We start from the raw sequence: 16,707 nt of genomic DNA, 5'->3' as shown, positions 1-16,707 counted from the left end.
AGTGCCTGCCCCTTGCTAACTGGTCATTATGCAGTAGCGTCAGGGCAGTACCAGGGCTACCATCTGTGGGAGAGAGGAAAATGGACAGGAACGTGAATTGACTCTGATCATATCCTCTTCAGTTCCTTCACTCTCTCCTCAGGCCCCCACCTCATTATCATGAGTCAGATTATCTCAACTGCGGAGGGCAGCACTCAGGAAAAGTGCAATTTCAACAAATGGAGGTAAGAGTGAAGATCTCTGGGGATCAAAATGGGTAAAGTCGTCTATTTCCTCACCCACAGTAGTTTTCCTTCCTTTTCACCCTAGACCACCATTCCTAGTCAGCAGAGGATTGACAAGGTAGATCCCTGGGAGTTCACTCCTCCCCAAAATTCACATTACTACACAATGCAGCTGCTATGTCCAAGTAACTGTGCATTCCCTGGGATAAATACCAGAACATCTGAGGATCACGACTACCATGAAAGAGACAAGTAACCGAACAACTGACCAATACACGTGAACCTTCCTCTCAGCTTGCAGGAACTTTATACTGGCTTCCTCCTGAGTCAAGGCCTGACCTTCCTCTTCTTAGAGCAATTACTTTAGAAAACTTTTAACTGCAAGTCCTTTGTCTTCCCCTTTGAGATGTAAATCTTTTTAAAATCCTCTTGCCAGTTTTACAATCCAAAAATGTTTTCTTTAAGACCTTGGGAACTATCTCTTTGAAATGCAATCATCAAGAATAATAGTGCCCCTATTGCTCAGTTTCTGTGTGAGGGTAGGAGCTTAAGTTCAGAGAGTACCTTGCTCCAAATTCCAAAACTATCTCCTGTCATAAAGGTACCAGGGAGGGGCCAGCCCAGTGGTGCAGCGGTTAAGTTCACAAGTTCCGCTTCTCTGCGGCCCTGGGTTTGCCAGTTCGGATCCTGGGTGTGGACATGGCACCGCTTGGCATGCCATGCTGTGGTAGGTGTCCCACATATAAAGTAGAGGAAGATGGGCATGGATGTTAGCTCAGGGCCAGGCTTCCTCAGCAAAAAGAGGAGGACGGGCAGCAGTTAGGTCAGGGCTAATCTTCCTCAAAAAGATAAATAAAGGTACCAGAGAGTTTACTTTTCCTTTGGGTAAAGCCCTTTAACAAACACAAAGGCCTAAGATATCCCCCTCAGCCCACCTCTTAAAAATCTCTACCACCTTTTGGTGGAGATGAGTTCCGACTGCGTTTGGTCTCTCTCCCCTATTCTAATAGGCTTGAACAAACTCTTCCTTGTCTACTTAACACTGTTCAGTGCCATTTTTGCTTTGACATAACCTATGGCAAAACAAGCAGGATTGATGGACTAGATAGAATTAGAATTTAAATAAGCATAAAAGTAAATTTAATGGGATATGCAAAGATATGGGATAAATGAAACAAAACCACTTAGTCACAAAAGTGACCAAGTGAAGTCATTGGGTATGAGAAATATAAAATTTGAAATAAATGATTCAGTAGAGAAGTTAAATAGCACAATAGATACAGCTTTAGAACAACTTAGAGAGCAAGAGAGGCAGATCAAGAAATGCACCCTGAACAATATCAGGAAAACATAAAGAGTGAAAAATATAAAATTGAGAGATAGAGATACAAGTGTTAACACCTTAATGACAGGAACTCCAGAAGCAGGAAAAATAAGACAGTATAATTAGAAATCTACAACAAATAATAGCTTAAAAATGACATACTTCTAAAAATTAACAAAGCAAATTATTAATAATCTAAGAATAAGTATGAACCCAAGAAAAAATATGAAATACTTATACAGACAGTAAACTACATGACAAAATTTATGCAAATAGCTAATGCAGTGCTTAGAAGAGAAACAGAGCTTTGAATACATCATTTATTAAAAAAACAAACAGAAAGAGAGTTTGAATACATTGAATACATTATTTATCAAAAAATAAATAGGAAGGAAATGAGTTACACATTCAAGCAAGAAAATAGAAAAACGGAATGGAGGAGCATCAAAGAAACAGGAAAGAATAAAATAAAGTACAAGGCAGTATATAAATTAAAGAAAAAATGAAACCAATTAAGAAACAAAAGACAGTACTTTGAAAGAATGGATAATTTAAACAAATCTCTAGCAAGTTTTATAAAGAAAAAAATGCAAATAAAGTAAATGAAAAAAATTTGAATAGCTAAAGACAGTTATTTTAAAAATAGAATTACTAAATTTCTTGAAAAATACAAAATGCCAAATGCGTAAGAATGAACTAACAATTATGAGAAAAATACACGTTAAAGAAATGGAAATGGCAGTCATAATCTACCTTGCATAAACAAAAGCTATGCCCAGATGATATTTCAGGTGATTTCTACCCGACTTTCAAGCTACATTCAATCCCCTTTGTATAAGATGGTACAAATAATTAAAAGAACAAGTAAAAAGAGAAGGTGAGGGAGATCTGCTCACTTCAGAATACGAGGCCAGTACAACTTCACTAAAAACCTTAGAAAAACATCTTTAGGCCTGATTAACAGGCAAATATACACGAGAAATGAGAATCAGAACTTTAGCTAATTCTGTGCAACAATGTATCAAAAATTATACATCATGATCAAGTATGGCATAGCCATCACCTCTTGCTTCCTAGCTGGTCTCCTTGCTCCCACCCTCACCTCCTTATAGTCTATTCTCTATCTAGTAGTGTTTCTTTTATTGCAGGCCTACGATCACGTCACTTCTCTGCTTAAAACCCTATATTCACTTCACATTTCATTCAGAGTAAAAGTCAAATTTCTTTTGTGATGGTTAATTTTATGTGTCAACTTGACTGGATCACAGGGTGCTCAGAAATTTGGCTAAACATTATTTACAGGTGTGAGGATGTTTCTGGAAGAAATTAGCATTTGAATTGGTGGGCTCAGTCAAGCTATTGCCCATGACCCTCAATCACCACCTCCCTACCCCAGTACATTAAAGGCCTGGATAGAACAAAAAGGCTGAGGAAAAAATAATTTGGCCCTTCCTGCCTGACTGTTTGATCTGGGACATGGAAATTCTCCTGCCCTGGTACTCCAGTATTCATGCGTTCAGACCCAGGCTGGAGTCTATGTCATCAGCTCCCCTGGTTCTCAGTCCTTTGGACTGGGATGGAATCACACCACTGGATTTCCTGGTTCTCCACCTTGAAGAAGGCAGACTATGGGACTTCTCAGTCTCCATAAGCATGTGAGCCAATTCCTTACAATAGATCTCTTCATATATATATATATTCATATTCATATATAGTCATATTCTTACATCTTAAATATCCTATTGGTTCTGTTTCTCTGGAGAACTCTGATTAACATACCTTTCAAGGCCCACAAGATCCTACACAGTCGGCCCCATCAATCTCTCCACGAATGCATGCCTACCTTCATCTCCCACCACCACTCCACACTTAGTCCCCCTGTTTCAGCCACACTGGCCTCCTTCCTCAAACGCTCCACGTCTGCTCCTGCCTGTGTTCCTTCTGTGTGAAACAGTCTTCCTCCATTGGCTTATCTCGCAATTTCTTCATGTTTCTCCTTAAATACCAAAATATCAGAAGCTCCTCTGACAAACACCCTAGAGAAGTGTAAATCCCCACAGCTCCTAGCATTGCCCAGACCGTTTTCCTTGTTTTCTCCACAGCACCACTCACCATCTACCCCAATGAAAGCAGTTACTTTGTTTTGTTCACTGACATATCTCAGTGTCAGTAGAGTAAACGGGCAAAAGATACAGATGAGAAATACATGGAAATCCAAATGGCTAAGAAGTAGGCAAAAATGAGGTTAAGAGCACAGACCCTGGAACCAAACAGCCTGGTGTGAATCTCATCTCTACCATTCATTAGCTGTGTGATGTAGAACAGGTTACTTATCCTCTCTGTGCCTCAGTTTCCAATGATATGTAATTGAGATAAAATAGTATCTAGCTCATAAGTAGGTTACTATGGGTTGTAATGAGAGCTAACTGAATTAATACAAATTAAGGGTTTTGAAGGGTACTTGGAACATAATAATTGCTAAGTAAATGTTTGCTAAATAAATAAACATGAAAAGATTCTTAAGATCATAAGGAGTCAGAGAAATTCTATCTCAAATTAAAAGAAAAAAATGAACTAAATATCATTGGGAATTAGAAAGCCAGATAATACAAAATGTTGATTCAGATATAAGAAAATGAAAACTAGAATGTAAGTTGTTTAAACACTTTGGAAATCACTGTGACAGCACTCAGGGTAGCTGAATATGCCTGTAACCTAGCAAACTTATGGCTGGCTTTAACCACCCAAATATACACTCATGTATGTAAGGATGCTCATTATAGTATTTCTTGTGATAAGAGGAAGTTGTAACCAAGAGAGATGTGTATCAAGAGCTAAAACAGTATGTGAAATGTGGTGATGTATATTATGGGAGACTAAGTAGAAGTAAGAAATGTAGAAGACAATACTCAGAAAAAACATTTTTTTCAAAGATATAGACTGATCCATAATATTAGGATCCATAATATTAGGACATATCCTAATATTAAACAGATTCAAGTAGATGGCTATGGAGTGAAGAGGAACAGGATTTGGGATGGAGTGAAGAATATAATTTAAGAAAACAGATTTTCTTCAATGAAGGAGAAACTTTACTTTGACAGGCTGATGGGAGAAACATTTTGAAGCACCAGGGACACTGGAGCCCTCCTTAAATGAAGCACTGTCGGTTTTTCCTATAGCCCTCCATGAAAGGCCGGGCCTAAGCATTGTGGTGTGTTTAAAGGAATAAAAATATTTTACATAGATGAACATGATCCTTTTGGCAGGAGTAGCAAAAAAGAGAAGAAACTCAGAAATGCAACATTCTGAGATTTTTATACTTATTCTCTTATTCATTGCTCCTGTCTAGTGACTTCTAATTTGATCCAAAATGCTTAGGGCTCAGAATTAAAGAGCACCTACAAAAAAATGCAAATAAGAGACTTCTAGATAGTTGTTGAATAAAGACAAGTGGTATTCAAGAGCAATCAGAGTCATTTTATTGAAATCATAATACTATGTAAGAAAAACAAATCTAAACTTGTTATAGAATTTGAAATGCTTCCATTCAACAAACATTTATTTGAGTTTCTTCTAAGTTCCAAGTATAGTACTATTCTGGGAAAATAAGGACTGGCTTTTGATTTCGGAGATTTCAATTTTTGGTCACGATTGGTTTATTTACACTCTCTAAAGTAGCCACATGGATGCAAATTAATATGTTTTATTTTAGGATATTGCCTTTTAATAGCATAAGATTTTATTTCCTTACTGCTTAGACTTTACCATATTCAAATCTGAAATTACTGAAAATAAGTACGTGTGTATATATATAATGATCACTTCAATATTTGATATTTTCAAGATTTGAAAATATCAATATTCAATATTGATATTTGAAGGTAACCAAAATCGTTTTTATTTCTAGACACTTATGTTTTATAGTATAGTACATTATCTCACAAAACTTTCTTTTATTCCACTGAAATAAACAAAGATAAAAACTTAAGAGCTTTTAAGACTAATTGGAGGACATGCTAGACTGAATCAGTGAAAAGTCTCAATTATGAGTCATTTTACAAAGTATGTTACCACTGTCCTTTCAGCCACACAGAGTCACTTGAACTTAGCTCCACAAGAATTCTGGCTACTAGAGAGAAGAAAAAAAAAAAATGTGGCAGCAGAGAAAGAACGATGGCTTGGCAGGCAGAGAAATGAGAGTCTAGTCTCTGGTTTACTAGACTGGCCCTTAGTGCTCAGACTAACTTACCTCCCAGTAACACACATTTGTTCAGCAAATTTATTTGGGGAACTTCCTATGTTCTAGGTGCTATGGATACAGTGAGAAACAAACAAACCTCCTGCCCTTCTGGAGCATTCTTGCAGTGGGGGAAACAATCAATTAAGAAGTAAAATGTGAACCTATATAAAGATCTGTCAGTGTTAAGTGCTTTGGAGAAGAATACAGCAGAAATGTAGATGCAGAATGATGGGTACACTTTTTGGAAATGGTATCTGGGAAAGCTTCTCTGAAGAGGTGGCATTTGATCAAAATCCTGAATGAAATGCAGGAGTATGAAATGCAAGTGTATGGGGAAACTGTTCCACAAAGAAAGCATTTCACACAAAGAAAGTATCTTCACACAAAGAAAACAGCATTTCATGGGAGGAAATAGCAAATTAGAAGGCCTTGTTGCAGAAATGACTTTAGTGATTTGAGAAATGGTACGAAGGCCCAAGTGGCTTGAGTTCAATAGTCAATGAAGTGGCATCAATGGCAGGGGCAGATCACACTGAACCTGCCACCATAAATATTTTGTATTTCATTGGCTGTTAGGTGGTCAGGAAAAAACAAAAGAGATCTGCGAAGAGGCTGCTGCTGAGAGATTATGGTCGCTGTTTCTAGGAGTGGTAGGAGTAGGCATTGTGAAGCATGGTCAGATTTGGGATTATTCCAAAATTTTTCACAACAGACCTAGAGCTTGCAGAAACACCATCTACATGGTGTAGTCTGGCTATATCTAGAAGCTCAGCTCCTGGTTATGTCAATCCTTTCATCCCTGGGGCTCACATTGCTTTTCAGGAAGAATAGGTATAATACATGCACTTCCATTTACTGGAATTTTGCAAACACCAGGCTCTCATGTTTTGTTTTCTTTTTAATAAAATCTACAATCAGAGAAAAAGAGTGTATAGAGGTCTCTCGTCGCTAAACTGAAAAGTACATTGCCAATCTTAATTTTCTAACACGTATTTTTCAAAAGCACATAGAGATCTAGTTACAAATGTACTCTCTGCAGCCTAATCTGAAGTATTTTATCACAATTATCTCTCCTGTTCATACACACTATGCAGAAGAATGCAGAATATTCAGTAATTAAAAAGCGACTGTAAGTGATAAATAATAACCAAGCAGTTGACACACAGTAATTGCATCATTATCATCAGTTCTCCCAAGATTTTATGATAAATGCTGAAATGTCTCAAGAAGCCTATTTGTAACAATGTATACAATAAACGCTAACTCAAATTAATAGAGATCACCACAGCAATTACTTCCCTTTCAGGGAAATTATGTGATCTTTTAGTTAACGTGTGCAGAAATCCATACTACTACTAAATTCTCTGTGCAACTCAATAATGACTTAAAATAATCATGTTAGAATACTTTAGTAAAGATCTTCTAGAAAAGTTGAACTCATTTTCAGAACTGTAAAGTTCAATGGTTTCCACAAGCACTGGCCTCAAATGTCCCTTTATAACAATTCTGAAAAAATCTCCTGTTCCTGTTCCCCTCCAAGACAAACAGATGCATGCATGCATGCACACACACACACGCTCACACATGCACACATACATGTTCACACATGCATTGTACATGCACACACATATACATAGACGAGTATGTGAGTATTAGGACTCTATTTCCTGTAAGCATTCTATATAACTAAATAAATCAGCTCCTAATTGCAACAAAACTTCCATCACGCCAAGTACTAAGATTTGGCAAATGTGATTATTTTCTGTTTTGTTTTCTTAAAAAAAGACCATATATCTAGACGTGTAGTGATTGTTGTACTCTAGCATCTCCAAAGACAGATTTCTTAAAGTTGCAATCTTTCATTCCTATTACATTTTTAAAAATTTACCACCCTCAACTCCAACACCAGATTAAACTCTCATTAACTATTACTTTAATCCAGGCATTTCATGTTTAACATATTTAAAGCAGCCTCCATGCTATTTATCACAGTAGAGCATTAAACCATAAAATGGTTTCCTCTTATCTTGCCAACCTCTTCTCCCATTTCTTCTGCTACATATTTCATCTCTAAATTCAACTCTGCTTGTCTCTAATGAGAGACATATTTGCTTTTTGAACACTCCTAGATTTCTCCATCTTTACACATCAATCTGTCCTCACAACCTTCCCTTTCTTCTCTGATTGTAGCTAATCATTAAGAGATAGCCCATGTCCTGCTGGCCCCGTGGCCGAGTGGTTAAATTCGTGTGCTCCGCTGCAGGCGGCCCAGTGTTTCACTGGTTCGAATCCTGGGTGCGGACATGGCACCGCTCATCAAACCATGCTGAGGCAGTGTCCCACATGCCACAACTAGAAGGACCCACAAAGAAGAATATACAACTATGTACCAGGGGGCTTTGGGGAGAAAAAGGAAAAAAATAAAATCTTAAAAAACAAAAAAAAGATAGCCCATGTCCCAACTCATTTGTAAAGTTTCCTCTGAGCTACCAACCCCAGTGTGTTCTCTCGAATTTTTCTAACACTTTTACCTTTGCAACTCAATGACACATTTCATATATTTTTGTCCCATTATCTTTTTATATATATTTCTTATGTCTCCCAATTGTATTATGATTGTAATAGAAAGCAGAGATAGACTTGCCTATCTTTTTAGTCACAAAATGTTCAGTGCATTTGTTCTATTAAATGCATTTGATTGATCTATTGAACCTATTTTTTTGTACACTTCTTAACTAATGATGAGTCTTTAATGGTGGCATTTTGGTTAAAACTCTGGGTAAAAAAATTTGGTCAGGAATAATTTCCCTTCCCTTTGATGATATATCTATGCATAAGATTAATTCTAAACACAATTTAAAATTTCCATAATAATAATAGATATTATTTTTAGAATGTAATTGATATTGAGAGAAGCTTTCTGTTGCCATTGTTTTTAGTTGGAACATTTAACATTTAGAAATATATTCTTAACATTTTAAGAGTGCTGAAGCCGGCAACGTTGGCCATTGGCCAAGAGAAAAGGATCCGAGTCAAACAGCTATAGATTCCTTACTCATTTACTGTCTGACCATGGCAAATTACTAAATTTCTCTACAGTACACTTGTCTTAGTCAGCTCAGGTTGCTGTAACAAAATACTATTGACTGGGTAGCTTAACTAAAAGACATTTATTTTTCACAACTCTGGAGGTAGGAGGCCCCAGGTCAAAGTGTCAGCAGATCTCATTCCTGACAAGATCCCTATTTCTGGCCTGCTGATGGAGGCCTTCTCTCTGTGTCCTCCACAAGGCTGAGAAAGAGAAAGTGCGGGTATCTCTTCCTCTTCTTATGAGGACACTAATTCCATCACGGGGGCCGCCATAACTTTATCTAAACCTAATTACCTTCCAAAGACCCCACTTTCTCATTGATAAACTCCTGGGAACTTCAAACAAAATATGAAGATTGGATATAGAAAAATAACTGAAAAAAATAGTACTTGCTTACTAAAAACTGAAATGTAAATCAACGTAACTTAATAAACCAGGCATTTTAATAGTCACAAACTAATGCTTGCAATCTTATTCCTTTTCATAACTGAGACACCATATTTATGGAGCTAATATGTGAAATTACCCAAGGGAGTTATTAAGGGTACTCCCTGAATTCTAGGAACATAACACTTCAAGAGAGAAGTATAGAAAATCATTCCACGTTGCTCATGTAGAAGAGAAATACAAAGTCCTATACATCTTGCCTATGTGTGGGATTAATTAATTAGCTTTTGACTAGTATTAAACACATTTTAATGTGGAAACAAAGCATTATTAATTATTAAAACAGTACAATATTTTATCATGAACATGACATTCAAATGCAGTATTTAGATACAGAATTTTCATAAACAATGGCAATTCTACTATGTACACACATATATTTTATATATATACAAAATTATTCAGTGATGTGTGTAAGTGTGAGAGCCAGGGCACACTGATTCCTGAGAGCTAATTTTAAATCTTCAGAAATTTTGAAAGTTCCTTATTAAACACAACCAATATTAAAAATTAAAGTATATAAACTTATAATTAAATGAATTATAATAAATATGAGAGTAATTGATACTAGAAATTCATAATTTCCAGTTTATTTGACCATGTTTCTATTATATAAGGTCTTGCAGTTATTTATATCTCTTGTAACTGTATGGCAGAAATACTACATAATGGTGTGCTACTGCACTTGTCTGTCCAACTTGGTTTAGTGATGTCACATTTATACCTTGAAATTGACCAAGAGAGGAGTACAGCGACCACCAAAATAAGCAAACACTAAGAATCAAAGCTACTTTCCTGAAGAGTCCATTGTTGAACCAGTACACTGCTGTATATCGCTATATGGTTATTTTCACTAATTCTCAATGACCACCCCGACAACATCAACACAGCTGATAAATGAGTCAGGCAGATGGAGATAAAAATATGAACTTTATTAATGATGAAGCTGCTTTCCGAAGCTGCTTTTAGATCCATAGCCAAATGGGTTTTCTAGTCCTATGATGCATAATGAGATAGATTTACTCCTGGTCCCAACGCAGCTGACATCTGCAAACTACCCTTGAGCAGTCAGTCCCAAATGCAGCCACCCTGTGGGCAGACAAATCTACAGATCAGGAACAGAGAAAGGAAACGCTGAATCAAGCATTCTCTGCAACTTCTCTCAGTCACAGTATCATTTAGATTATGTTTGGTTGCTTGTCACAGAAAAATATAAAATAACAATGGCTAAACAAGACAGATTCCACATTATAGTAGCTTGGAGGTAAGTGTTCCAAGAGTGCTATAGCTCTCTTTAACTTGTTGTTCAAGAGTGCTATAGCTCTCTTTAACTTGTTCTGCCATTCTGAAAAAGTCGTGACCATGCTAAATATGATGCATGGTGACTGCAGGACCACCATCTCATCTGCACCCAGCCAGCAGCAAAGAGAAATGAAAGGAAAAGAGCCCACTTTACATTTTAAGGAGACTTCCTAAAACACCATTCAACTGTTCCCACCTCATCATGAAAACTTAGTCACATGGCCAAAACTATTGCAATGAAAACTGGTAAATTTAGTCTTTTAGGTATAGACACGCTGATGCTTGAGATAAATTTTACATTCTATTACTAAAAATGAGAGAGGGAATGTATGGAGAATCTTAGCCATACTCACCAATTACATAATTAACTGAATGGGAAGAGAGGCCAGAAAGGTTAATGTAGTTGAATGCTACTCTAGAAACATGAGGCATGGTAAATCATTGTCTACCATGACCTCTGCTTACTTATTCCTTGAATTCATTATGATGAAGAGAGTGGAAATCTTACTCATAAAAGTGTATATAATAAGACTGCAAAGCAATTGCAAAGGACGCCACAAAAAAATTTAAAGATTGTACAAAAACTAAATAATTCTAATAGTTTTGTGTGTAATTAGTCACTGAGTTGAGACATAGGGGGAGGCAGTAATTATATATTACTACAAAGCATTCCATATTTAACATAAAAATTAATCAAATGAAACTTAGTTAGTTATTGTGACCAATCTGGAAGAAATATCTACATTTAAGGAAGGCTAAAATATAGAATATTCTAAGAAAAACTATAACTTGATCACACTAAATTACCAATTGTTTCCAAAATTAGGTTAAAAAAGCACGACTTACGTAAGTCTTTAAAAATCTGCTGTAATAAACAGATAAAAATAATCTGTAAATCTACAGATTACTTTCAACTAAATCTGATTTTCTGAAGAAATTGAGGGTGTTTAAAGTGTCTTCTTAAATAGTTTAATCATTAAATGTAGTGTATATTTAATCATTAGTTCATCATTTAATCATCAATTTACTATTTAATTATTAAAAGTATTAAAACAGTTAATGAGTCATTAAATGTATTTAACATGCATTTGTGTAGCAAACACTTTATAGATAGTATGAGTTTAAGTATCATTCTAATGCTTGTCTAAATTCTGAAACACTGATGTCTGAATTAACTAGATTCTACTCTAAATTTTAATGTGTACAAGGACATAGAAAGTTTCATCATCAGTAATGTACTTTTCAATCCTTGATGAAATGCCTGAAATAAGTACTGTGTCATTATAAAGTAATTCCAACTACAAAAGAATATTGAATGTGCCTTAATATCTCTTCCTAATGTGACTTTGCAGTACTTTTGTAAGCACAATGCAGAGACACTTTACATTATGTGATTAAGTTAGCATGTTTTAAACATTTCTGATCTTTTTTTAGAACTAGCAATAAATCAGTATGTTTCCACATGCTGCTGAGGAAGAGTAATCTCCATCTACAAAACATAAGTTTTAACATTTGTCTATTATGCCCTTGCCAAAAGATTTCCTTTCCATTCAACTTTCAACACAGACATAATTTTTAATCAGATAAAATAAGCATGATAATCAAATGCAAAGCAGCATAGGCTCATAGTGAATGTTTGTTCTAACGAGAACTTAACTTCTGCTTATGTCAGATTATTTAGCTCTTAAAGCAATAACTGACTATTAAGTCAAGGAAAAGTCTAAGCAAATCTATAACAAATTCTTCCAGGAAGCCAGTAAAAATTTCCCTATAACCTTTATGCATTTTCTCATTGTTAAAAAGGTCATAGTTTCTCCGGAGCCACAAGTACTCCCACATCATGCCTTATCAATTCTGTTTGTGTACAGCCCTTCAATTAATATCTAGGATGATGTCAGAAACACTAACAAAAACTCACTTGATCTAGCTAGACTCATTTGTTGAGCCTGCAAGGTTAAACTAGTCTAATTAAAGGCAGTGGTGAATTTTAAACGACTTTGGCATCCATTCTTCCATCCTCCAGACATTGTTCAAAAGATCTGAATGTTAACACTATCCTCAGGCTCACTTTTAATGACATAAACCTTATACAGACTGAAACAGCTAATGAAAAAAACAAAATTAGGCAAACTACCGAATGTCATGAGAAATGATTAATTAGTTTTCTTGAGCAAGAGAACAGATAAGCTGTTGGTTGCCCTAAACTTTGAGAGTCACTGGGATGGGTTTTCCCCTTAAATGGTTTTTAGAACCTTGAATATAATACTTCAATTTAAGTGTGGTTATAGAAAAAAAAATAACCGACTAAAGATGAGTTTTTAAACATTGTAAAATTTCTATAATTTGCTCTTAAGTAGATTTAGATTGTGATGATGGAAAAATCAAAATCAGACATGAAAGAAAGGATATGACATGAATTTGGGAACCAGTTTTGAATCTTTCTGAAATTAAAATTGTCAGATGATATTCTTTCTTACTTCTCATTTGGATTAACTGGAATTCTCACACACTAAATTTAGTCTGGATTCTTGACTGTTTTGGGTAGACACTGGGGTGATACTAAAGTGATACCAGGGTTGCAGTCAAGTTTGAAAGATAGAGGCAAAATAATATCAAAAGCTAGGCACAGACTTCTGGCTTCCTCTTAAAATGAAGAGCATAGGAAATATTACACCTAGGCTATCAACCAGAAAAAGCTGGATAATCTGAAAAATAATAACTTTTTTGAAAATGTCTGAGAGCTGAAATTGGAGGTCAACCAATTTGCTTAAAATTAGAGAAAATATAGGCACCTCCAAGGAAAGATAGCACATAGACAGAGACTCATGTTGAGCAAAACATGGGAGGAAACCAGGTCACCATGCCTGCAGTTAAGAATTCAGCTATACATACATTTTCAGTAATCGTTAAAGCATGAGTGTGAATAAGAGTGACAGTATGGAACCCCTTGAATCTGTATAAGAGGGTAGTTTTTAACTCAATCACAAGCTCTTCTCCACTGAACAACATGGAATGTTCAGGAGAAAGAATGTGGGCAGGGTGGGTACTGGATAAAACCTCCATCAGTGGTGCCACATTGGGGGAGGGGAATGGCCAGTATTGCAGGGAAGGCATAAAGTTCTGCAAAAGGCCCTTCATGGATTATTACTCTTAGAAGATAAAAGCTTTAGGCTGCCATGAAAAGGGAAAAAATCTATTGGACCCCAAGACAAAGTCAAGACCCACTGCAGCTGGAAGAAGGATAAATAACATACCCTCTACTAATGAGAAAAGGGCATGAAACTAGCCTTGTCCAGACCACAAGTTAACTCCTACCATTAAGAGAAACTAGAAAGGCCCATTATGGAGATCTAGAGACTCAGGGACTACCTGTGTCTAGTCTGGACCAGGACAACAGAAAATATACCCACCCCAGTACAGGCTAGCAAATATTGAGATAACAGCCTTCTGCTGGGGGAAGGACAAGGTTTTCTCCGGGAGAACAGTGAGGAAAAAGGTCTAAAGCTGAGGATGGAACAGAACAAGAAAAACTCTTCAGCAATCCAGTCCTTACCTTATGAACAAGTTAAGACTAAATAAATTATAAAGCCAGTGGTATACCAAAGTAACCATAACAACAGCAACACTCAAACTCAACTTCTGACTCCATCAATTCAATTCCCCCACAGTAATGTCATAAGACACAATGGACCATGCCCATCCTCAGGTTTAAATATAAACTACCTCAGTCTTTACATTCCAACGTATGATGTCTAAATTTCAACCAAATATTACAAGACACAATAAAAAGCAAGAAAAATCACCTACCATCAAGAGACAAAGTGTTTAACAGACCCAGACTTAGATATGGTCCAATTGTTAGAACTACCAGATAGGGAATTTAAAAGAGTTATAACTAACAGGAAGACACTGGTAGAAAAGATGTACAATGTATATGAACAGATGGGAAGTACAATGGGAAATTGAATCTGTAAGAATAAAATTAAAATGTGAGGGGAAAAAAAACCTCATAATAACAGACATGAAGAATGAAGACAGAGACATTCTGAAGGATTCATTATGATACCTGACCCAGAAAAAGAAAGAATCTGTGGACTTGAGGATAGGTCAGTAGAAATAACCCAAACTGAAAGACAAACAGAAAAAAAAAAACCCAAAAGACTAAAAATAAATAAGAAACAAAAGTAAAAAACAGCATCTGAGAGTGTGAGAGACAATATCAAATAGTTCAACATAAATTGTTCTCAGTAAAAAAGAGAGAGAAAACAGGGCAGAAGAACTAAAGGAGATGATTATTGAGAATTTTCCAAAAATAATAAAATACAGTAAACTATAAAGAATATCAGATACCCCAATCAAGATAAATAACACCCCTTCAAAATTAAAAGCCCTAGACACATAATATATAAATTTTAAACACCAAAGATAAAGTGAAAATCTTGAAGGTAATCAGAGAAAAAGACATGGAATATGCAGAGGAACTCTGACAAGACTTACATCAGACTTTTTGTCAGAAAATATGAAAGTCAGAGTACAATGAATTGGCATCATTAAAGCGCTTTAAAAAAGTCTCTCGATCCTGAATTCTAAACTCAGCAAACATATCATTCAAAAATGAAGAAGTTACGTGGCCAGCCCAGTGGTGTGGTGGTTAAGTCTACACACTCTGCTTTGGGGCCTGGGGTTCACAGGTTTGGATCCCCGGGGCAGACCCACACACTGTTCATCAAGCCGTGCTATGGAAGCATCCCATATACAAACATTAGAGGAAGACTGGCACAGTTGTTGGCTCAGGGACATTCTTCCTCAAGCATAAAGAGGAAGATTGGTAACAGATGTTAGCTCAGGGCCAATCTTCCTCACCAAACAAAAAAAAAGAAGAAGAAGTCATAATGGCAGTTTTAGACAAACAAAAACTAATATAATTCATTAACGCAGCCTTATACTTCAAGAAATGTTAAAGTTCATCATGCATAAGGAATATTATAAGGGATACATCTACAAAAAGAAATGAAGATCTCCATAAATACTTAAAATAGATGTAAACATACTAGACTTTTTTCTTATTAAAATAAGAAAATTATTTCCTATATATAGAAAAATTAGGAGGAATGTAATGTGGGTTTATAGCATTCAAAATTAAAATATTTTGCAAGGGCATAAAAGATGGGAGAAAGTAATTGCATGCCTACTGATGTAGGGTTCTTACACTACACATGAAGTAGTACAATATTATTTGAAGAGAGACTGTAACTAAGTAATATTGTAAACACTGACAACCATTAAAACATGAAAACTAAATATAAATAATGAGCCACAGGGGAGATTAAATGTAATCAGAAAAATAAAAGCAGGCAGAAAAAGAAGAGAATGGAACAAGTAACTGATAGAAGATATAGACAACAACTAGAAAAAAATGGTAGATTTTAATCCAACCACATCAATGACTACCATGAATGTTACTGGTCTAAACACAGGGACTGTCTGTCTATATAAAATAGCAAGACACAACTATATACTCTTGACAAGAAGCTACTTTAAATTAAAGAGTACAGTTGGTTAAAAGTAAAAAAGCTACATGATGCAAGTCCTAATTAAAAGGTAGGAAGTGACAATATTAATATAAGACAAAATAAATTTCAGAATAAGAAATATTACCAGAGATGAAAAACATTGCAGCATGACAAAGAGACAAGATATCAAGAATATATAAAAATTGTAAATGTGTATGAATGAATCTAAGAGTAGAGTTTCAAAGTAAGTGAAAAAAAACCTGATAGAACTCAAAGGAGACATCAAAAATACAATCATTGTTGAGGCTGAAATAATCCTATCACAGCAATAAGAAAAACAGACAAAATCAGGAAGGATGTAAGAGACCTGAAGTACGCCACGAAAGAAACTGACAATTAAAAATCAATAACACTGTGCAAAATAACAGCAAAATAGCTATTTTCTCAAGGGCACATGGAATATTCACAAAAACAGACAGTGCTTTGGCCATCAAAAAAGCTCCAAAAGTTAAAATAATGAGATAATACAAAGTATATTCTCTGAATATAACAGAATTAAACTG

This window comes from Equus quagga, chromosome 8, assembly GCF_021613505.1.
Source record: "Equus quagga isolate Etosha38 chromosome 8, UCLA_HA_Equagga_1.0, whole genome shotgun sequence".
In the NCBI taxonomy this organism is placed as follows: domain Eukaryota; kingdom Metazoa; phylum Chordata; class Mammalia; order Perissodactyla; family Equidae; genus Equus; species Equus quagga.
The sequence above is the reverse complement of the archived record's forward strand: the minus strand, read 5'-3'. Positions refer to the sequence as shown.